Source organism: Sebastes umbrosus, chromosome 9 (genome assembly GCF_015220745.1).
Source record: "Sebastes umbrosus isolate fSebUmb1 chromosome 9, fSebUmb1.pri, whole genome shotgun sequence".
Classification (NCBI taxonomy): domain Eukaryota; kingdom Metazoa; phylum Chordata; class Actinopteri; order Perciformes; family Sebastidae; genus Sebastes; species Sebastes umbrosus.
This window is the reverse complement of record NC_051277.1, coordinates 28,033,529-28,058,984: the sequence shown is the minus strand read 5'-3', so window position 1 is coordinate 28,058,984 and position 25,456 is coordinate 28,033,529. Positions and strand designations below refer to the sequence as shown.

The window sequence follows — 25,456 nt, the reverse complement described above, 5'->3', positions numbered from 1 at the left end:
GGCAACCCTCTTCTAAATGTGAGCATATAGTGAACACAGTAAATGAGCTCGAAAGGCGATGAGCAGTTTCCTCTGACCTCAGCATCACTCCCCCCATCCATCCTCCCCCTGCGTTACATAGAATTAGATAGCCAGGTCAGAACCCCCAGCTCCAACCACCCAATAGCGGGGGTTAATTGAGATCAGCAGGGGAGGGCGGGCGTCTGATTGGCGTGGCCGGAGCGGCGGCCTTTTACCCGGGACCCGTTGTTCGTTTTAATTGTTGTCTCGGCTGTTTGTCGTCAGGGCTGACACTCGGTGGCAGGACGACAAGAGGGATGGACGGAGGGAGGAAGAGAGACAGCGGAGGGAAGAGAGAGGAGGGGAGTGGACACCGGTGATTTACATTAATATGTACTGAAATAAACAAGCAGAGAAGCCATGCGTTAAATCAACTCAGAGAGAGAGAGAGAGAGAGAGAGAGAGAGAGAGAAAGCCTCCAGGGTGAGAGAGGAATAGAGAAGGACGGTGTGTGTGTGTGTGTGTGTGTGTGTGTGTGTGTGTGTGTGTGTGTGTGTGTGTGTGTGTGTGTGTGTGTGTGTGCGTGTGCGTGTGCATGTGTGTGTGTGTGTGTGCTCGGAAAGAAGCGTTCTTTTTATTGTTCTATTACCGTGCAGTAGATTTACACGCACAAAAGCGCACACACGCACGCACACACACCATGTCAGATTTGAGCGTCTAGTGTGTCTGCTTTCTCTCTCCAGTATTTTAGTATTCTAATCCATCATTGGCCTGACATGGGGATGCTGTCTCTCTCCTTTCTCTCTCCGTCTATGTCTCTCTCCATGCTACTGCACATACACGGCATCCAAACGGAAGATAAAGGCAGAGCAGAGGGGGGGGAAAACAAACTCCACAGCAGGGAGAGCTTTATCCAGAGAGATAAAGCGGTGGAATAAAGCGGTGACGGAGAGATAGAGAAGAAGTTGAAGAGATGGAAAGAGAGGGGGGGGGGGAATAGAGGAAGGAGCAGAAGATAGAAGAAAATGAGAAGGAAGGGGGGATGAAAATGTGAGTGGGAAAAGCAGGGAAGGAGAGGGAAATGAAGGCAGAGAGAAGAGGAGGATGAGGGGTTGGTGGCATGAACGAGAGAGCAAGAGATAGAAACGGAGAGAGATGTGTGTGTGTGTGTGTGTGTGTGTGTGTGTGTGTGTGTTACAGTGTGTCGCGGCTGAAGACTGAACCTCCCTGCTCCATTTCACACTCTGTAGGTCCTGACGCATCGGCGCGCACATCATACACACACACACACACACACACACTCACACACAAACACACACACACGCTCGTTCATGCACGCAGATAAACAAAGATGCACAAACACACAGTCACAGTCGCTAAACTGAAATTCCTGCAGCTTTTGCCCTTGACTCTCTCTCTGCCTCTTGGATCCCTGCTCTCAATCTGTTACACTGGGGTTCAAGAAATATTAAAGAAAAAGTCCCCACTGAAACATCTAAATGCTTTCTTTAAAAAACAGCTTTGGTGGTGCCGCATGGAGCATTTTACCTTGATGCTTCTCCCCAGAGCTGCTATCTTGCACCAATGACCAAGTCTGATACAGCGAAGAGGACTCTGTCAGAGAAGCACAGAGGTGAGACAGGTTGAGGAAGAGCTGATACAACTAAAAAGTTAATTACAAGACGTCACAATGGAACAGGATGTACTGAGAGGAGACTTTTCCCTTAAAGCCCATGTATTTTCTCACTTACCTCCAGCGGTATCTGTCTATACAGATGGTTTTGGTTCTATTTGTACATGTTTTGAGATTTTTTTTGTCTCTGAGATTCCAGCATTTACCCTCATACAATCAAGGGGAATAGAAGAAAAAAAAACCTGATCATTTTGGATTATCTTCAGACTTTACAATAGAAATAGTCCCTTTAAAGTTGATTTGATGACAGATGTCTGAAAACAAATAAACCAAAACTATCTTTTTTTTTTATTCATAATAATACAATTTTAAGATATATTTTAACAGTGACCCTAATACTCCATTATTTATTTATTTATTTATTTATTTTGGTAATTTGATGTTTGAGATTAGAAGTTGTTTTTGTATCTCATCATCATATGTGAAGGAGTTGCTTGACATTTTTATTCAGACTCACATAACAGGATATTAATTTTAATGTTTGTGCACCAATTTACCAATTTTTTTAACATGTTAAAAAGACAGCTTTGGAATTGTTGAAAGGTGTGTTTTTATACTTTTGATTAAGGTCAGCTCTTTTACCCTGCTTCGCCTTTGAACTAAACACCACTGGACCTACTGTATCTGTACCAGATTATGAATGCCTCTGAAACCAACACATTCTCACTCCCAGCTCTTCAAATACCACCGCCTGGTCACTGGCCCTACTCTTCAAACCATGACGCTCTACGTACCTCCCTAATGTCAGTTTTGGACGTGTGTTTTTTTTTAAAAACGTCTTGTAACATACAGTTTCTGCTCATTACATGCATACAGTCTCTTTTCAAAATAAACTTCGAACGTAGGTTTACTTAGTTTTTAGTTTTATTTGGTTAGTTTTAAACAACTAAACTACTTGGTTAGGTTTAGGAAAATATTGTGGTTTGGGTTAAAATAAGTATGTATATATAAGTTAAGTAGTCAACGTAACTAAATCGACGTTGACTTTTGTTTTCACATGGGACATGAACAGTGGTCTCCTCGGTGTTTGACCGGTCCATCTACCTTGACCTCCTCCCTACGTGGACTTTGTAGCTTCTTATGCTACATCAGTTTCTCTAAGCGTCTAATACTGATGCGGATGGGTTTACATTGGAGTTACTATGTAGTGCGTCAGAGGAGCACTGCCCAAGCAGCGGTATTTGACAAGTTGGAAGTGAGAGTGGGTTTCTGAAACAGCATTATGGGGCACTCAAAGACTCATCTGAAAGGCATGTTAGTTGAATGAAGTGAGACTATGTAACTTTTGCTCAACAGCAGCCACTTTAGCCACAAGTAACATTTATGGGTTAATGGTAAATGCTAAAATATAGTGTAACAGTAGCACAAGTAGGGAAGACCGACTCAGTAATGTCTGTTACTCAGCGATATCTATCTAAAGTTGGCTAGCGTTAATAACATTGGCCACTATAAACGCCACCACCTTTTTCTCCAAGTGAGGAAATAGAATATTCACAGTTTACATAATCCGGTTGAAATTCATACACATTGCTGAATTGCTGAACAAGTGCTTGAAGTTCCAATCATCACTAAACCGCATGTCATACAATAGAGCCAATAAAAACTAATGGAATGGTAAAGTTATCTTACTCACATTTAAGGCGTGTTGATTGAATTGAATTGAGTAACATGCAAAAAAACATTCCACCTTAAAAGCTGCCGGTAGCCTTTGAGATGCAGAGTAAATGAAACGATTGTTTCTCAGTCTATAGTTAGCTAACTGTTAGGCAGTAAAACATCATTTCATTTTTGTGGAACAGCTAAAAAGGTAAAAGTTTATGAATGGATGTTCTGATTGCGGCTTCATTTGTTACTACTACAACCTACTACACCCCTGACTACTGCTCATACCAGTCCAGTAAGGCTGTAGCAGCAAATACCATTGAGTGTACTGAATTGAGCAATGTTGCATTGTATGTCTCATGAATTACATTTTTCATTGTATGAGGAAGAATGTGTTAAATCATCTTTCAAAAGGATCATACTGTAGTCTTGCTTCAAGTGGGTTATCAGCTTCATATGACATGAACTAATGAAAACACATTTAGGAAACCTCATTTTGTCATTGTCATTTTGGAGTAAAACCACACTTCCTGGATTATATCTCCTTGATGTATCACTTATACTATATTGGTCCAAAACTCTGACACCGTCTGCAAACCTTTTACTTTCTCTGTAGTGTTCAGTTTCAGGCAGCAGTGTCTGTCAAGCAGCTTTTGTTAAACTGTGTCATACTGTGTGTAATAAGGGAATTGTGTGCAAAGTCATTTGACAGTCCATAATCAATGTTCTGTGTAATTACACCAAACACCCCGACTCATATGGGAATATTTATGCTGTTGATTTGGTATTTAGTTGTATAACTGTCTCATTCTTGTACTCTCTGACTGGGATCATTTCTGTGCAATTAACTATCTAGTGGATGAATTGTTAGGGACGTTCCCCCACCCCCCCACCAGGGATCCCCCCGTGGACTCCTGGGACTTAAGAAGGGACTTCCTGTAATCACTTTACTGCATCACACACATGAAGTGATGTTTCAGATGTGTCTTTGTCTTTAGCTAAATGGTCTTTTTTTCCCCCAGCCGACACAGATGCACAAGCTTGTCACTGTCGGCATATGTGTTGCCATGGTTACCCTGGTCTCACCTAGGGTTTGCTGCACCCTGGGTGATCCCCGAAAGGTAAATGGAGCTGAATGATCTTCGGATGTCTGATTCTTTTCAATACACCAACACCTGGCGAGAGGCGCGGCGGCCATTTTTGATGCTTTTTTTTCCCCCCCTGATTGACTGAGGCCCTCTCCTCCTCCTCCCCATTCTCCCCCACCTCTTATCCCGGCAGGTGCCTGGCTGAATGGGACATCATCGCCATGGAGATTGAGGCGATGACACTTGCACACACGCACACACACACACACACACACACAGGCACAGGACTCGGAAATGAGACTGGCTTTCATGAGCGAGCGTCTGCACAGCGTCTGACTCGATGAAAAGTTGTCCCTCTAAAGGGAAGACAGCCGCGCGGATTGAGCTGTCACTTGAAGGGGAACTCTGCTCTGCTCTTTCATCCCTCTGTGTGAAAATGGACGGATCTCTCTTGCTCTTTTCATTCTGTCAAATGTAAACCTTTCCTTTGGGGTAATTCCAAACTAAAGCCCGGGAGACAAGCAGCCGCAGGTGGAGATAAATGTACTCCATTTAAAGAACATTGACACACACACACGCCCCCACACACGCACACTTCCTGTCTAAAGCATGTCCGTGTACAGTGCCAGAGAGAGGGAGTCGTCACCACGGAGCTCTCTCCCATTTCAGTGTGAGATCCATCCCTACGCTCCTTTGGTTCCTGTGCTTTCTGCCTGTTGGACTGTTGGTAAAACGTTGACTGTTTCTTCAGCACATGAACTCCAACCGGACTCTCTTGCACACAAATAATAATAAAAGAAATGTAAAAAAATAGAAGTAAACATTAACTCCAGTTGATAGAGATCGGTGGTTTGGTTGGTTTAAAACTGTGTTGGTGAAAAACTCTGTATCTCTCTGGGGGGGCATATATGTGGCCCCCGCATTAAATATTTCTATTTCCGATCATTCGTTGACATTTTGCCCTGCTGAATGTGCCCACCGAGGGGATATGAAACACTCCATGCCTCTGCTGTGTTCACCTGTGAATAATAAAATAAATGTACAAGCTGACATTTCCTTACATTGACTTCCAGCGTGTCTGTTCTTCTCTAATGACTTCTTATAGATTTTGCAGTGCAGATTTACATAATCTTTTTGTTGTTGTTGTTGTTGCTTTGGCTCCACACTCCAGCACATTGGATTTGAAAGTGACTGTGAGGTTTAAGTGTCACTTTTAGCTTTAATTGAGGTACATTGTTATTTACTTCTGCCTTCTTTCTCAGATTAGTCTGTACAAAAACACATCCTGTCTGCCCTGATACAAGTGAACATACAGGTATAACAATGGACAGGGTAAGGATCCTTATCATAAAGCTAGGTTTTATAGGCAAACATTAGGATTTTCCTGACTGAACTCGGTCCATCCGAAGACTGGTTTCACAGAGGAAATCTCGACTGAAGGCAGACATGCACAGCTGCAGTGCCAGTCTGGCAGACTTGAGGAACCTGCCAATGTCTATGGATTAAACTGCAATCATTGACTACAAGGATTCTACAAAAAAATAAAAATGATGACTAAGTTTATCTTAGTTGGTCCAACTATCATGTCCGCTAACATTTTAGGATTGTGTATAAAAAGGTCTATAATTCCTACACTGTTCATCTGATGTGGTTAAAACCCTCAAATTAGAGATGAGAGTCGGCACATTAACTTCATAGTCACTGCTTCATTTCAAATCCAATGTGTTGCAGTAGAGAGCCAACACAACAAAAACTGTGTAACTGTCCAAACACTTCTTTATTGCATATTTTTATTTTTGCAAAAAATACTGCCTTTAACTTAGTTTTGAATTCATTTTGGTTTAGTTTTAGTTCTATACCTACAGTATATCTCTATGTACACATGGATCCCTTCTATTCTGGGTCAATGTTATACACCAAACAGTCCAACAGCTTCTGCTTTAATCCAGCTGTAATAAAAGACTGGCTGAACTGTGTTCAACTGGGACAATTATTACAAATATGTTTGTAATGATAGTCCGATTCATAGGGAGGAGGTTGGATGAGTCAAACAAACACAGGACTTCCACCCAGGAGACCGCTGTTCGTGTCCCGTGTGAAACTAAAAGTAACGTTGACTTGTCACGTCAGTCATTAGTCACGGAACTCGTCGGTATCATCAGTCCCGTGAGTCGCTAGTCAGTGAAGTTAACATCAACCACGATGTTTCCTAACCCTACCTAAGTGGTTGTGTTGCCTAAACCTAACTTCCTGTGAAAAAGGAAGTTTATTTTGAAAGGACACTATGCATGTAATGAGCGTATATTGACAAATCGTCCCTAGTCCGTCCGCGGCAGTGTACGGGTTGGGAGTGAGAATGTGTTGGCTAAACAGATGAGAATGGAAGGATGGAGAGTCCGTTACAATACAATACATTTTGAACTCGGCGGCTCAGTGTTTAGCGGTGGCGTCTGTGGTGTGATGAGGTTGATCCAACCTTGCAAAGTGAAGCGATGTGGTTCCTTAACAAAAGAAAACCCACACTATTTTCCATTACCATGGTTTTGCACTCTGCTCTGATTTTTTTTTTCTTGTAAATTTATGACTTTAAATTTGGTATTCAGATTTTTTTTTTTTTTCAGAATATTATCCCCCTCCCCCGGCTCTGTAATTATTATTGTAAAATCTTTATTTTTTTAAATCAGATGTGTTAAAACAGTGTATTTCTTTGTTTATTGAAAAGTTGAAAACTTGGAGATACAAGGATTTCAGTGAACAAAAAGCGATATATTACACCCGCGGGATGAGATTAACATAACTGTTGCTTTGAACGTGTGCACGTGGTGCATACAGAGGGGACGATGAGGAGTCAACATTTCTGTGCATCTGAAAAAGTCTGCATTAATCAAGCCTCCAAACGGCAGAGTGATATTCACTCTCGCTGCGGAGGGCATTGGCGCGACCATATGGTCATAGTAATAAGCATGCACGTACATAATGATACACACGTACTACATGCAGGGATAGCTGTAATTTGAATTGACTTTACAGGCAGATTGATTTTCCTTCAGGCGGTAGCTTTAAGTACAGGACAGATTGCAGCTCGCACAAATGGCCTGATGCAGCAAGATCCAAGCCTCCGTAACAATACCTCCGTTCCCGCACTCAGCTCACTAAAAAGTCTGCTTCTCACTAACTTCATGCAGGTTCAATCCTGTGAATTATTTATCCTGTATAGCTTCTAATGCCAGGCCAAAACCCTGCATGTTAATATTGGCCTGATGTAGTAAATAAATCAAGTTCAATAAAAATACGTTAAAACTGGATGTGTGTTAACTCCCGTCTGCTCTCCGTCTCGTCGTCCTGCTTGCCACGGGAATTACTCCTGTCAAACTGTGACGAGAATGAGTCCAAGGGTGTTTTTAATAGAGCCTGTCAGTGTGGGACTGATGAAAACACACTGATATCTAAAAACTCATTTGATGTTGGCACAATGGAAAACAAGCGCGCGCACACACACACAAGCAAACAGTGTGTGCATGTGGTTATTTTGCTATACTTGCAAGGACCTGCCATTGATGCTATTCACTCCCGTATCCCTAAACTACCTTCAGTCTTTAAAGTCTTCCTCTTAAGAATGAAAAGTTGAATCTATTAGTGATAAAACACAACCTTACTCTGGGTTTCCGTGGCTACAGTCTGTTGACCGATCTCTAGTTGTGCTACTATGTTTTAACATTAACCATTATCCAGTAAATGTCACTTGTTGTCGCTGTTCAGCTAAAGATACACAGGCTCACTTGCATCTGAATGTACTCTAATTCAGAAACTAACCTTAGCATAGCACCAGTTTGTACAACTGAATGAATCACAATTAGTCATCCCCATATATCTCTAAACTATACAGCCTTTCAGTTTGTTACTTTTAGATCGTTGTTTTTGGCTTTTAAGTTATTTTATATTTAATAGGGCTGTCAATCGCGATTAATCGCTAAATTAATCACATTTTTTATTTGTTCAAGATGTACCTTAAAGGGAGATTTGTTAAGTAGTTAATACTCTTATCAACACGGGAGTGGGCAAATATGCTTGCTTTATGCAAATGTATGTATATATTTATTATTTGAAATCAATTAACAATACAAAACAATGACAAATATTGTCCAGAAACCCTCACAGGTACTGTATTTAGCATAAAAATATGCATAAATTATAACATGGCAAACTGCAGCCCAACAGACAACAACAGCTGTCAGTGTGTCAGTGTGCTGACTTGACTATGACTTGCCCCAAACTGCATGTGATTATCATAAAGTGTGCATGTCTGTAAAGGGGAGACTCGTGGGTACCCAGAGAACCCATTTTCATTCACATATCTGGAGGTTACCAAAATTTTGCGTAAATTCCTAGCGTTACCGTTTTACGCTAGTGGTACCGATGGATTCCTTAGGTTTTTCTAGTTTCATATGATGCCATAGATCTTTACTCTAGCTTTAAAACTGAGCTGCTACAACCTAAAAATCGCAAGTTGCGTTAATGAGTTAAAGAAATTAGTAGCGTTTAAACGAGTTTGCGTTAACGTGTTATTACTGCGTTAACTTTGACAGTCCTAATATTTAATGTTGATTGTTTTAGGTACTGTAATGTTTGGTTGCTTTATTTTTTGTAATACATCTCACATTGTAAATTAATGTAACAAACACTTGTTATGTGCATGAATGTGTTATAGTTTTTTCTCAGATAGGAACTGAAACTCTCCAAACTACTTGTTCAACCTGCACGTCATCAATTTCTGAATAGCCTTACTTAAAAAAAACATCTAGGCTTTAGTTCATTGCATACGCCATTACATGCAAAACGGTTGAACCAGTTGTCATAATCTGGCAAGCATATTTTATATACATTTCAATTATATAAATGATTTCCTGAATTGATGAATCGCTCTCAGGTGAATCGATCATCCTTTCCCAACTTAATTTCTGTTGGACTTTGAATAAGAAATAATACAGAAAACACCACTATATCCCCAGCAAGTCATGTGTCTGTGGTGTGAATTGTTTCCAACCACAGAATGAGCTGTAATACATGCAGTCCAGAGATACTGACTTCATCCTCTATTAATTCCCAGTTGCTTCATTCAGCAGCGGTTCTGTTACGACTAGAGCAACACAGCAACTTAATGTTCTGTCTCATCACAAGATAATTAATTTGAAGTGCCGTGGCAATTCTGCACATTCTTCTGCACAAGGACACCAGTGTCCAACTTTGTCAGACGGCTCCACTCTGCTCTGATATCTGATAGGGGTTCTTCTCTTACAGGGAACCGAAAGGGGGTGATATGATTGGTCATCACCCCACAAGCTGTTAATGTATTCTGACTAATCCCATACTGTGTGCAACTCTGCTGCAGTTACGCTGTGCACCTCAGGCCACGAAAATTACCACAAATCACTCGCCACACCCGATGCTCCTGTGCTGCGCGCCATTGGTTCACAGTGATAGAGCCTCAGGTGTTTGGAAGAGCAAATATAAAAGCTTTCATAAAGTGGGCTTTGGTTGAATCACTATCGTGTTGTTGTAGCAATTTGTGATGAAAAGTAGAAGAGTGAGCAGTTATTTATGTCATGGGTTATTAACCTCACTCTAAAGCCCAAATGCCAGACAAGCTTTTGGACATCAGTCTAATAAATTGCCGTTGCATGGGTCTAACCCTGAACAGTTCTCACAAAGATAGAAGTAACTACACACACACACACACACACACACACACACACACACACTGAGCTCCCTGTGAGGTCCATTGTAAGGCCTATTAAATAATCAGACGGGTTTCTTCCCCACTGGCAAAAATCAGAACCATTGGCTGCTCTGCGTGTGTGTTATGTGTGTGTGACTGAAAGACAGGGAAGCATTCTTTATATGTCAGTGTGTAGGTGTGCACGCACAAATCTAGACGTCTATGTTGTTTGTCTGTGTGAATATGTGTGTGTGTGTGTGTGTGTGTGTGTGTGTGTGCCGCGTCTCCTCCAGCGCTGCCATTCAGTCTCTGAGGAGCAGCTCCAGAATTAGCGCTGTGTATTCTCAGCCTCTACGGCTCATCTCTCACCAATGACCCTGTTTGAATTCAGGCCTCAGCTTCTCTTTACCTCTAAATCCACCTCCATCCCTTTGATTAATAAAGAAAGAAAGTAGAGATAAGTATCCAACTAGGGTAAAATAGCATGACGCCGTGGGTTGGTTTTCCTCCTGTCCGCCCCAATTTGTGGAGTCACAAGCTGCTATTGAATAGAACACATGGTGTCAGAATACGGATACATTTTTCAGAAAAAAAGGACTCCTCCAGGAACATTGAGCCTAGAAGGTAATTTGGCCAAAAAGTGGAGAGTGTGGAGTCAAAAGTTTGAGATATATCTTATCGTGAGTGGAATCAATGAGAAGTCGGAGAGAGTGAAATGTGCCACTCTCCATGTCTCCGGAGACGACGCCACTAAGGTATTCAACACTGTTCAGTATAAGAACTGTTCAAAAACTACTGTGAACCTTGAACAAAACGAATGTACCAGAGGCATTTCACGTGGAGGCTTTTCACGCAGTTGCAAGGGAATGCGAAGTCCATTAATGCATTTGTGACGGATCTGAGAAACAAAGCTAAAGACTGTGAGTTTGGAGACTTACACGAATCAGTGATAAGAGACAGAGTTGTTGTGGCGGACTGCTAAGAGAGCCGGACTTAACGCTCTGCAAAGTCACCACCACCAAAGATCACACCTAAACAGTGAGAAATGAGATATATGAGTTTATAACAGTGACAAAACTTCACGTTTGGTTAGACCTATTAAAGCACTGGCTCTTCTATTCTCCAAATGATCTACGCTACTCTTACAATAACTCTAGATATGGCCATTCGCGCTTTCATGTTGGCTACCGTAGTTCTTCTACATGCTTGTCACGCACAACCTACAACCTCACTGCTAGATGCCGCCAGATGTTACACACTATACCTTTAAGGGAAACGCTCTAGGTAGTTCAACATGTCGTCCGACCACGTCTGAAGGCAAAAGTGTCTCTACTTTCTCTAAATGCCTGCCATCGTAGCATTCTCCTGGTTACATCACAATGCCTCCTTGGTCTCTCTCCAAGAACTCCATGTCTTTGTTATCTTAACTCAATGAATCGATGAATCAAACAGGGATAAGGCCTCACTTTCAGACAGTCTCTCCCTAAAGGCATTCATGCCATTCACTCGGCTGTATAGACTAAAAATTAAGAGTGTGAATGTGAATCATTATTTGGATGCACCGGTGTGATTGAGCCAGAATTCTGACATCTAGGTTGGCAAAATACACAGATTTGCAAAGCTCCAACTCTATCTCTCTTTTTCTCAATGGCAAAGAGTAGTAGTGTACAAAACATTCAGCTAGCAACTTCTCATCTTTAGCTGGCGCCACCCATCACTTCCACCTGTTAAAATTTACAAATGCCACTAGCGGATGGTTATATCAGCTGTTGCTAATTAAAGGCAGGGTTGACGATGTTCTCCAGTATACACTATTTGTTATATTGGTTGAAATGGTCTTTACACCCCGACAGCGATCCATGAGCTCTGAAAAAGGACCAGAAAAGAGCCGTCATATGTAGCTGCTGTAATCCTGTAAAAACGTCTACCAATCACTGCCTCGCGGTCCGCTTGGAAAGAACCAATCGGATGCCTCCCTGCTCATACTCTACCTTTGGCGTGCCCTAGCCTAAACTCAAAGCCTGTCGCCACCGCAAGTTCACAGGAGAATGGAAGAGAAAACTCAGCTCTGCAGTAGCACTGTCGCGGTTACTTGTCATGAGGTAGCGTTGTTGAGTTGAGGTCCTCTCTCCGCTCTGTGTCTGTGAAGTAGTTACGATGCGGCGGTGCTCGTGCATGTGTGTGGGGGGCGTTGCCTTGGAAGGAGTTCCGAGGGGAGGGGGTGGGTTTAGACGGAGCTCCTGAGGCAAAGCTACTTTCAAATGATGCTGTCGACCCTATCTTTAATGACATGAATGTGAGTAACTTGGTTGATTGATTGTTGTTGATGTTGTGTGATTTCTGCAACCAAGTTGTGTCAAAGTCTGTTCCCCCTTCGAATAGTGTTTCCCTAGGTCAAAACCTGATTTATTTTCTCACCTCTGCACACCAGGCTAATCACTGCTTCAAGTAGGCATGCTTGTAAAATTGTTGGGTTCAGAAAGTTAAGAAAATTGCTGGACGCAGCGCTCCCATTTCAACGTTGCAAAGGTGTGCAGGGTGGGGGTTTCAGACACTGTTCCACCCCAGAGAAGCACTTCATTTGAAGCATACACACCCTGTGGGTTTTTGTTTCTGAGTGACAGAAAGGTGGGACATGAGGTCAGTAGCTAGATTAGTCCAGTGTCCATAGTGGAGAGGTTCCAGGAGGTCATGATGAGGCTGGTCCAGGAGGCCTCCCACAGGTTATTGAAATTAAGGGTACCTGGGCTCACATTCAGGGATAAAATGAGGACCTCAGATATCCAGAAAGCTCAAAATGGAATGTATGCAGCACTTTGAAAGGAGGTGGTTCAGTCATCTGATCAAGAAGCCTCATAGATGCCTTTGTGTAGAGGTAGGGAGACCTCAGGATAGGCCCAGAGACTACATGTCCCATCTAGTCTGGGAACACCGGATGCATACAAAAAGCAGTAAGTACTGTGTAATCCGTTGACACAGCATTTAGACTGGGAGACGCCCAACTACATCACTTAAAAGTAGGATTTTTATACCTTCACTACCAATACCATTACTAACAACCACTACAGTTCATTCATCCTTCTGTGTATTTACTCAAATTATCTCTTTAGAATCAGTCAAGAGCTTCCAAATCTACAATCATACTGCATCATACCTAGTGTATCAGCTTCAAGTAAATGTATCCAGATCTGACCTTCAATAAAATGACTTCAACAGACTATTTAAACCAATTTTAGTATTTTTTTCTGTCACTCTTTCACAGTCCTATTCCTCTCTTTTGTCCCTCCTCTTACTGTCTAACAGTCTGTCTAATCCTTTCTTCATTGCCGTCATCTACCTAAACAAAAATGATTCTCTAGAGCCCTGACGGGCAAATGCAGAGAGAGAGGGATGATGGTGAGCGAGGGGAAGATGAGTAGTAGGCGGAGGAAACAAAGTAAAGCTTTTAATCTGTAAATGGAGAAGGGTAATGGTCATTTAAGCATTAAGATATCCCCCCCTGTCCGTCTGCTCTGTTTGCGTCTCCTTAATGCTCCTTAAACATTTATGAAGGCTGATAACAAAGAAAGAGCGCAGCTACGCAGAGTAATCAAATCACTGCTGGTTATAGGGCTCTACTCGGAAGAGCGAGGGAGGGGGAGAGAGAGAGCCGGGAGAGGAGAGAGGCTGGGAATTAAGGGGAGAACACGGAGTGACAGTGTGAGAAATGGAGACAGAAAGGGGAGAACACAAAGAAAAATATATTAGCTCTTTAAATAGTCATCTTGCGATGTGTAAATAAACTGCAGCGTGTTGCTGTCAAGGAGAATATACCACAGTATATATTACACTTTCCCTAAACACATCTCTGAAGGGTTCCCTCCCAAAACACCATATATTCATTTTACAGAGTGTGTACTGAAATTCATGACTTGCTACTTTCACAACTGAAAATAGTAGGACTTTACAAGATAAGGTTTTGAGATAGCTATTACAGTTTTTCTCGATTGTTTACACACATTTTCTGAAAGCATGCCTCATACTCTCAGAACTCTACACACAAATCAAAAAACACACACACAATGGGCAAAACCCCTCAATTCTCCTGCAAAATGAAACTTTACATTCAAAACAATGTTATTTCTTCTCAAAATGGTATTTTGTTTTCAAATGACACACACAAACCATCATATGAATAGACATTTATAAGAACCAGTTGAACACTGATGTGCTCAATGTAAAACACTATGATGAATGGAAAACACTTCTTCTCCATTCATCATAATGACTTAGGCCTTTTTTTTGTTCAGTGTTACACTTACTACAGACAGTACATACATAAGTGTGTTGTAAAATATTTTAGAATATTGTTTTTATACTCAGAACACACAAATACACGGTAACAAATATATTTTATTTTCCCCACAAAAACAATGTACACAGTGTACATCCCAACCAACACAAAGTTGCACATACAGTGGTCTACATACAAAACAACAGAGGAATTTACTGTATACAGTTACAGTAAAAAAAAACTATGCTGCATCCTCTCTTCTGTTTCGGTCTGGCCACAGCACCTCATCCACATCACAAGCAATGTCTTCCCTGGCCAAGCAGCGGGGGAAATATCGCTTAGCATGTCAAATACAGCCATGAAAAGCATCAACTGCTATATCTCCACATGCGTCTTCCATAGCTTGGAGAAGGGGTATACGCGTTTGTGGATTTCGGTCATACACTTTCCATGATTGCTAATTGTAACACTGTGTGACAGGTGTTTGCCCATGTGATGAGTCAGTGTGCATAGTAGGGCAATTGACTTTAGAATTTTGAATGACAGTGTGTTCCTTGTGAAAACGAGATTTTCTTCATGAAAATTTTGCCAAATGCAGAGAATTGTGTGTAGTGTTTTGAAAAAAGTGTGTTTTAGAACTGCAATTTGAGTGTAAAGCAGGAATTGTGCTTGTAGTTTAGCAGAATTGGTTCAGGGGGTTGGTGCATGAGTTACATGTTGTGGTCATTGTGTGTCAAGTACCAGTATTTGTGTGTAAACAATTGAGAAAAACTGTAAGTTAGATAGTACCCTGTGGTGCGTTTCATACAGTCGTAGTGTGTGGTAAGTTTTAAATATGATTGTGTCAGAGGTTTCCATTTTAACACTAGAATCGCCTTTGCTGGTTGAAACACCTTCAATGTTAGATCTGTTATTATTAACAACCACTTTTGTCTTTTTTTGGTTGCAAGGCTAATTAGACAGATTCAGACTGTGAACCAGATTACTCAGGTATCATACGTTGACATATTTTATTGAACTGTTTAGCTGTAAAATGAGAAAAAGTTTGCTCCAGCCGGTGGGCAGTGCTTGGTTTTTTGGCTCAAATGCTTTCAACATGGTGGCCAGGTCACAAGCTTTCTCATTTTACAGCTAAACAGTGCACTAAGTTATGTTTCTGAAAACACTTGAGGAGATGAACATGAGGAGTTTTGCGAGCAGTGATTGACAGCTGCGTTTAGAGACTCCTCGGATCTGATTGGTTGTTTTCCTTCGGGCGCAGTGAAATCTTGCAAATGCCATTAGGAGCACTAGGAGGAGGCAGATTATCTGTCTCATGCACTACTGTCGGGATATAGTGACAGTTTTTATAAAAATAACTTTTTTATCATATTTGCTCAACGTTACCAACAAGGTGGAATTGGTCTTAAGTCATGGTGGGATTCTCCTCATCCAAAGAGCCCCTCGGTCATGCTACACCTCCGTCGCTCTATCCTCCTCTAAGATGTTCTGCTCTACGTAGGACCATGGACAAGACACTGAATGATCACCAGAAACAGACAACACCAGCTGTTTGTGAACACCAGACCACAACAGCTTGCAGCATCAACTGGAAAAGGGGTAAAAGGTCATGAACGAGTTGCAGTGAGTTGACGACCGGAGAAAGACCAAACAGGACATTCACATCCAATGCCAGAGAACGTCCTTGAACAGACATGGATTGCAGAGATTATCTCCCCCCACCACCTGTTATCATATTGTGATGGAATAATTGATACACAAGTTAACTTAGGAAGGAAGAGGTCCCGGACCTGATGATGTCTTACAAAGAAGGTTTATTGAAGCTTGATCAAGGAGCAATTGTCAGGTCTCCACATTGAGATGCTCTCTGCGTGAAGGCCTCACAACTCTGCCCTTCCTCCCTGGTGCTCAGTGTCTTACCCCTTATCATGTTTTGACTTACTTCGTTCCTCTGGCATCTCTGACCCTGGTTGCCCTAGCGACTGGCTCTACGGTCTCCACTACAGACACAGCTGTACAGATAACGGTGGCTCCTCTAGACAGGACTCCAACCCAATAATGTCAACAGAGGGACACTCTGACAAACACTCTGACCTTTCTACCAATAAGAGAGGAATTAATGGAAAATTCCATCACAATATGATCTAAGTTCAATTCGTAGGTAACAAAAAACTCCATTTGTAGGCCATAAGATGTTGTGAAATTTCACAGCAAGTGGACCTTGTGCTATTGATTTGTTGGTGACCCACCATTTCCAAGGCCAAACTTGTGGACTAAAGACATATGAGTAGTTTTGGAAGGCACTGACAAACAACCAATTTTGTCTTATATCCCATTCACACCATGCATTAATTCATGTTAAATAATCTGTATCAATATTTCCTATAAAAACATGTTAGTACAAGACGTAAATGCACGCAGAACGCACTGTGATTGGAATGCAATCGGCTGATCCGATCGCATTCTGATTCCAATGTGCTCTGCATGCATTTACACCGGGCATTAACATGCTTTTCCTTATCCAAATAACGTATCCAGATTGCATTTTAATACCGTTTAAATGGTGCATATCTGTGAGTGTGTCGGTGTGTTTATGCATGTGGCTGTGTATGTTTTATGCATGATTGTGCGCATGCATTTCGTTGTGAGGGAACGTCCCTATCTCATAATGGGGCCCGTCATAGTACCCACTAATCACTTATCACGTACAAAAGATTATGGAAAGGTGGGCATGAGTGTCCCATAGAAAAGTGTACTTCTAAAATCATTGCTATCATGGTACCAATGTGTTTTCTGCCCTCTGGCTGTGTGCACGTCCTCAACAGATTGTAAAATGAAATCCCTTTCTTTTTGGGACCGGTCAAAATTTGGTTATGAATGATCAGTACAGCGTGACTAATGTTTAATCACCCACATTCGCCGGAATATTAATCCCCTATGAATATGACAGCTGACAGTGTAGGCTATTCTACATTTGATGGAAAAAAATCCACCTTATCATTATTTTTTTTTGCTCATGGCATTACTGAATGGATCTGCAGCCACCTCACTTATTTTTAAACTGAAATCAAATTAAAATTGCATGTTTGTAATAACAGATGTGGGTGTTATGGGGGGATATGTGGCATAAGTGTATCAGAATAGATGTAACATGTTCAACATGTGATGATTTTAGTTCAGAGTAATCTCAGTAGTTTCGAGCTCTCTCTCTTCTGTTTCTTCCTCTTCTCTCGCACCACTTTCTCCACTTCTCTCCTCTTATCCAAATCTCCCTCTCTGTGTGACCAGTGATGGGTTCTGGTTTGTGCTGATTCACAGCAGATGTGGCTGAGACAGCACGGCCAGGTAACAGCGACTGGGTCAGGACAGATAAAGATGAATTTCCTTCCGAAAGCAGGTAGAGATAGCAGCGAAAGTACACCTCCTCATATACGATCTGTACGGTCTATATGTTGGCAGCAGCTCAGCCAGTCATCCAGCTGGCTGCATGGCGAAGAGGTGGGGAGGGGGGTTACTCAGGGTTAAATAGAGCCAATCACAGACAGAAAAACAGCATTACACACCACATTAGGCATCATCTCAACGCTCTCTCTCCTCCTTTCTCCTCCTTTCTCTCTCTCCCCCTCTCTGTCTCTCTCTCCAGGTGTGCAGCCAGCTGATAGTGTCGGCTCCATTTGCACATTCACTTGAAATTCTCCAGAACTAATAGATTCTACCAGATTCGACTAACTCAATACTGCTGATCTGCAGCTTATTACAGCCAACCAGCCAACTAGCCAATCATTCAACCAACCAGCCAACAAAGGAGCTGAACGGCAAATATATAATATGGATATGAGGTCTGCATCTGGAGTGTAATCTATAAAGTCAATCCTTGACTATTGTTTTACGAGGAGCTGATGCTGTGCAGAAAGCTTAATAACATCTCCTGGATGACTGCCTGCTACACGGCATCCACTCCATCTCAACAAAATGTATTAATCCTGTGTATTGCTGGGCACAGATAAACATACACCTTACCTGCACAATGAGTACAGTATTCATGACTCAACACATACATTACGTCACAAATGAAAATCTATGTGTGATTCTGTACTCAGTTGGCTTTGGTGCACATGTGCTTTTTTGGAAATGTATTGGTGCCCAACAAAATGATGGTTTAGCTATTCTTCGATCCAAAGCAGCAGTAAATGAGAGAGTGGATAAACCCAAGCTGTGAACTAAATTAAAACGTGCATGGAGATAATTATAGCAGGTAGGTCTTGATATGAAATGATCTTATTTTGCCTAAGGGAAACTTCAACGCTCAACAGGCTCAACAACTGTAGATAATGATGATAATGACGGTAAAGACTCCATGGAAACGGCGGCGCATGGAGATGCAGCAGCCAGTAGTCCCAATAAACTTCACTACCCTTTTGTTTTAATGTGTTATCTTTTCACCTTTATTACTGAAGCCGGTATTACCTATAACAGAGGAAAAAGGGAGTGCTGCTGTTGGATTAAAGGTGCTGTCGGTAACTTTGAGCAAATATGATAAAAAAAGTGTTTTTTATAAAACGGTCACGGTTTATATATCCAGACAGTACATGAGACAGATAATCTGTGAAAAAAGTCAGCTTCCTCTGCGTCCTCCTAGTGCTCATAATGGCATCTGCATGATGCCCGAAAGAAAACAACCAATCAGAGTCGAGCAGTCTCTAAAGCAGCTGTCAATCACTGCTCTTGAAGCTCCTGAACTCCGGTCAAACTAGGCAGCGCTGATCAAATATGGATCAGACAGCTACTTAGAGACTACTCGGCTCTGATTGTTTTTTTTAGTTCGGCTGCAGTGTAATATTACAAATGCCATTAGGAACAGTAGAAGAAGACAGAGGAACATGATTTTTTTTCACATATTATCTATCTGTCACGCACTAATGTTACGATAGTGATCGTTTTATAAAAATATGCGCCACCAAAAGTCGCAGCTAAATAAAATAGATGAAATAACATCTGTATAGAGACCTGACTCCACCATAACATCCCAGAACAAGCTATTGCACTCGACGGGTGGAACCGCGTTCCGCACCGACAGAGCACAAGGCTCCGCAGCTTGATATTGGACTTCCTCACAAACAGACCCCGGTCAGTTTGGATTGGCGGTCACACCTCCTCCACCCCCCCAGGCTCAGCCCCTTCCTGTTCATGCTGCACACCCATGACTGCAACCCCCCGACATGGAGAGAACTCCGTTGTGAAGTTTGCGGATCACACTACCATCATTGGCCGGATCACAAACAACAATGAGACTTCATATTAGAGTGGTGCTCAGAAAACAACCTACTGCTCAACGTCAGCAAAACCAAGGAGCTGATCATTGATTTTAGAAAAAAAGAGATGGCGATTTAATCCTTCCAGAACATCATTGGTACCTATTTACCGAGCATCAGTGATATGGGTGAGGTGAGGTGCCTGCGCAGAACCCAAATGATATTAAAAGACAATAGCCACCCTAGTAACAGCCTGTTCACGCTGCCGCTGTCTGGCAAGAGATGTTGTATCTACTGTCGTACCACCAGACGACAGAGCAGCTTCTTTCTTGAGACTCCTCAACTCATCCTCTGTGCTCCAACATAAAAACAAAAAAAATAAATGTTATTTTTTTCTTGTGTATCATAAAGGAACTAGAACTTGCATTTTGTTGCCCAACAGTGTGTCATAGAATGACAATAAACAAACCTTGTAACCTTGTAATGCACTGTAACAGATTGCTGTAAGAAAACAACTGAGGGGGAACAACTGAGGGATCCCACCTCAGTTGCTGTTCCTGAGCCTTCTTCCATTTTTTTCCTTGTTAAAGGTTTTTATGTTGTTTTTTTATTTCCTTATCCAAAGCTTGGGGTAAATTTGTCATTTGTGATATTGGGCTGTATAAATAAAATTGACTTGACTGTCTTGACTGTAACGGATATCATGGCAAGATATCCTGCCAGGAGCAGATTTAACCTCCAACCTGATGATATCACCATCAAGGTAGCAGCACTACTGGGGCAAATATTACTTATATATAAAAACCAATGTGTATGTTGACACAGAAGAAATACTTTGATCTTGTGTTAGATGGATTTACATGTGATTTTTTGAAAAAATATGTGATTTAAATAAGAAAACTCACCTTCAGCTGAGGATAAGTAAAGTAACAGGAGTTGGAAACACATTTATGTAATGATGGGGATGGAAGGAGGAAACAGTGAGTGAGAGGAGATATAATAGGAGAGTATTTGAAAGTGCAGAGAGAGGAAATCGAGGAATGAAAGAGGAATAAAACCGATACGTGTTTTATTGACATGCCATGAACATTATATATTAAATGAAACACAATGCAAACTCTTAAAGAAAGTAACTGGTTGTTGATGAGATTATCTCACTTCAGAGGTCATAGGTGCATGGGACTCAAGTTTGTGACTGTTGCTGTTTAGCTATTGTATGGCTGTTTAACAAAACTACACCTTTATACAGATAATTTATACTGGATTAAAACTGAATGGACTCTAAAATTGGCCCCAACACAATAAGTGTAGCTCCACTATCAGTCCATGCTGACAGCAATGTTCAACTCTCATTCGTCTTAAGACTCATGAGACTTTCCATGTATCAATAAAAAAAAATTTCCTCAAAGTTGCATCAAGATGAGTATCACAGAAATTGTCGGTTTCAGCCAAGTCATTCAGCTGTCATTCTGAATTTTGCCAAAAACAAATGGTTTGTTTCCTCTCGTACGTACTTGATCCAATCTTCACCATATGTGAAAGAAAGCATCTTTGGATGCTTAAACTCAACCCACTGGCAAGCTGTGGCATGCCAATGGATTTGGCAACAGAGGAAGTGAGCCGTATTGCTGAATTGTTCTGCCTGATCAGATGTACGCAGATTTTCAACAATCCCTTTAGAGCCCTTTGGCCCACAACTTTTGACTCATTTCATGTATCACAAAAGACTATTCAGAGTCAGGTACAGGCTTATATCCAATGTCAATGTTCAGTGTGCCAATGCAAGATGAATGATGTATGCTAATGCGGTGAAATTGAAGGTGTGTTTGAGTTTATTTATATTAATGCTCACAGTTAACAACTGAATAGAAGCAGAATTTACACTGATGATAAAAATAGAAATCTATACGTGATTGTATGTCAGAAAAAATAAAAACTATACATTTATTCACACATGTTTCCGTACATACTTATTTTAAGCGGGTTTTTTTTTATATTAAGTGGTTTTGTTGCCTGAATCTAACTGCAGACGTTACTGTAGATTAGTTGCATGGTGTACAGATGACACGCGTAACATCTGTAAAATGTCGTAGTACTTAGACGGCTTCCTGTGAGACAAGGTTTCAACCACATTCATCCACAGCCCCTATTAAGCAGGAAACGGTCAGTGAACAGCGTTGCATTAATACCATACCATTAATTCAAGAGGGTTGAATAAGATTTTGAGTTTATGACTGAATGAATACTTTGAACATCCCTGCGGTTTAGTCACCTCAGGTCGGTTATTGAAGAGCATTTTGGTTGTGACAAATTTGGCAGTAAAGACTGAAAGAGATAGTGGGCTATATCTCAAAATTGCTCAGTGGGTAGACAAGTCCTAATTGTACCTGTGTGAAGTGTACACGGCTTGACGCGCTTTTGCTCGGCACCTCGCAGCTATATTTGTCAGCTACAAATGGACAGATGCAGGTGCACAGCCATGGTAACCATTGCAACGGGTAAACAGCACATAAAGATGCCAGCTGCTGTGCACAATATTACTTTTTGTGCTTATATAGCCAGTATAATACTACAATGAGTGTAATCTGTGCTCAGATCACTGTATTCAGTGTACTCTGGGTCCATTCAAAGAGCCTTTATTTTCTGTCTGGATGAAGGTACATTCACTGCTGTGTGCATAATAACCCAAATTAGACATGTCTTCACTCACCTCACAGAAACCACAGATTTTGTCTTTTTTTTTTTATTTATCTTTATAATATTTAACCTTTATTTAATCAGGCAAGTCATTAAGATGTCTTCTCACTTGATAATAATCCTCATGATTCATCTGAGCATTTCTTAATATATAAATGAATGCACGGAGCTGGAGATAATTTGATCACGTCAGCTTGGCTTTGTTAACTGACTGTATGTGCACAACAGAATAACAGTGTGATGACTTAAGGCATCGTTTTTTTTCTTGCAATAGGTCATTTTATTTTTTCTGTTTTCTTTTAGTCACAACATTAATGAATGAAAATGACAATTCATAAACAGCGTGCGTTTGCTTATACTGTATGTAATTTTAATTAACACACCCAGTGTGTGTAATGATGTGTATAACTGATTTCCTTGAAACTATTATGAATCATGTTTCCTGAATTCACTACTTTATGATACTTGTAGAGTAAAAGCCTCACTGACTGACACACAAGAACTGTCCCTGAGATCGCCTACCTTTTGCATTTGTTGTTCGATCAAACCATAATCACACTGCCAGTTGACTAGGTATGTGTTGTGCTACTGATGAGACACGGTGGCTGTTGAAAAGTTAATGTGTTGTCACAATAAAAGCTTGTACATTAATCAATGTGCTCCAGTCAATTAGTGCTTTCAAAGATACATGAGGTAAACCGAACTACCTCGAGCTAAATGTTGTCATCTGAGGTATTTATGGTGGTGAAGAGAGTGAAAGCGACAGCTTAATAAGAGAGATGAGACTGAGATGTGTCAATGAAGGAAAAAGTTGCTCATGACTGCGTTACCACTAATGTTTGAGACAATATGTTACCGAGACATTTGTTCTGGTGAAGAACGGAGCGAGAAGAAAGAAGGAAGGGAAGGACAGGAACGGAGAGAAGAGAAAAGAAGGAAGGAAGACATGGATGAGAGGACAAGAGGAGGACGGGGAATACAGAAAGAGAAAGGCCGACGCAGGAAAGAGGAGGCAAGAAGAAGGCTGCAACAGTAGGACATACACAAAAGAATGAACGGACGGAAGGAAGGAAGGAAGGAAGATGACACGGAATAAAGAAGTGAGAGAAGAAATTAAGAAAGAGGGAGGTGCAGGTACAAAAGAGCAGAGAAGAGGAGGAAGAGAGTGAAGACAGAGAGGTAATGAGGGGGACAGCAGAGAGAAGAACGACTACAACGCTCATTAAAGAAGAGAAGAGCTCCATTAACCAGCAAACCGTCCGTATGTTTGTGTGTGTGTGTGTGTGTGTGTGTGATATGTGTGTGTTTGCGCACTCCAGTGGCTGCAGGGCTGTTGTCTGTACCTCATAAGTATAATGATGGCACATAAAGGAACTTTACACACACACACACGCACACACACACACAGCCGGTCCAGACTGCAGTGGCTCCTAGCCTCTAATTACATATTGATACAGCAAACAACACAAAGCTAGTATCATAAACGAAAAGAACTAAACACCGAAAGAAAACGGGATAGTCAGCCTGACACACACACACATGCATACACACACACCAGCACTAACTATTATAGTGCCCAGAAATTAATGAGCTGAATTGTAACTGTAATATGGATACGGCTTTGCATCCTGACGAGAATCCATAAAGCAGATCCTTTATTATGGTTTTATGAAGAACTGAAGCATTGCAGAAAACTTAATAACACTGTTTGGCTGACTGACTGGCTACGTGCCTGACATCTTAGCTGCACTGCAAAAAAAAAAGAAAAAAAAAATTCTGATTGAACTACTTGTGTTCAATCTCAAAATCTTTTCTTCATTCCCCCCCTAAAACAAGTGAAATAAATTCAGAGTGAAAATGCAGCTGTGACACAACTTTAATTTCTGTGATGCCGATGGATGACGGCTTAAAACGGGCAAAGCATTTCATATTTCTTGTGGAAATAGTAATGTGATTGCTCATCATGGATCAAATGTTGGTGAGTAAGCCACTATGGGCAGTTAGGAGGCAGTCGATAGTTATTGGTCGATGTCACAGCTGGATTTGATTCATATTATTTTGCCTCAAGAATATTTTTTAGGTTCTCTTACGCTTTAAATACATGCCTTCCTTTCACTCAGGTTCAGAGACTTTTAATTAGTTTCATTCTCTCCTCTACTTTGTCTCTGTCTCCACAGCTGCTGCTGAATCTGCCTTAAAGGCAGAATGAGCAGGATTTTCCTAAAAAACAATGTAGAGACTGATACAAAAATAACCCCTCTCAATTATCACTTATGACCCACTATAGAGTGTGGTGGTATCTGTATCAGCAGAGTATTTTCTTTTTTCTTTTCATTTTGCTGCATAAGAGACGTTTCTGGGCGTCAGCCCCTATAAAAACTTAGTGACCAGGTGCCAGATCGTAAGCACTCATCCAAGAGGAAGCTATGGAAGTGGCGGACAGAGTGCTGAAAAAAATATATATAAATTATATAGAAAGGCAAAATGGCAAGTGGACAAAGCTTGTTCCAAAGAGTGTGAGAGTGAATCTGGGGTTGGCTTTCACCTACTGGCAGGCACCCTAACCCTCGTTGAACTGGGGATGTTGTGTTTACAAATCGCAACCGACAAATTCTTTCTCATTATGCCTTTTAAGGAACAGTCCAATCCTCTTTGCACACCAAAGTTACTCACAGAGTTCCACAAGGTTCTGTGCTTGGACAAATTATATTCACCTTATATACAGTATGCCTTTTGGCAATGTTATTAGAAAACACTATACACTATAAACTTTCATTGTTATGCAGATGACACCCAGTTATATACATCAATCAAGCCAGACGAAACCAGCCAGTTAACTAAACTTCAAGCATGCATTAAGGACATAAAAACCAGGATGACCTGCAATTTCCTGATGTTAAACTCAGACAAAACTGAAGTTATTGTAATTGGCCCCGAACCCCTCCGAAAGAGTCTATGATATAGTTACTCTAGATGGCATTGCCCTGGCCTCCGGCACCACCGTAAAGAATCTGGGAGTTATCTTTGATCAGGATATGTCCTTTAACTCCCACATAAAACAAACTTCAAGGATCGTCTTGTTTCATTTACATAACAGTGCAAAAATCAGACACATCCTGTCTCAAAATGTTGCAG

At 41.3% G+C, this 25,456-nt stretch overlaps 1 long non-coding RNA gene across 1 annotated transcript; it reads right to left on the bottom strand.

Annotated features, from left to right (window-relative positions):
• Window positions 1–789: 789 nt before the first annotated feature.
• LOC119494753 lies at window positions 790–25,456 on the bottom strand. The gene is made up of 4 exons (XR_005208287.1): window positions 25,113–25,456; window positions 24,881–24,887; window positions 19,160–19,166; window positions 790–800 (listed from the first exon to the last, which is right to left on the bottom strand). It is a non-coding gene; the product is annotated as an uncharacterized LOC119494753 (long non-coding RNA).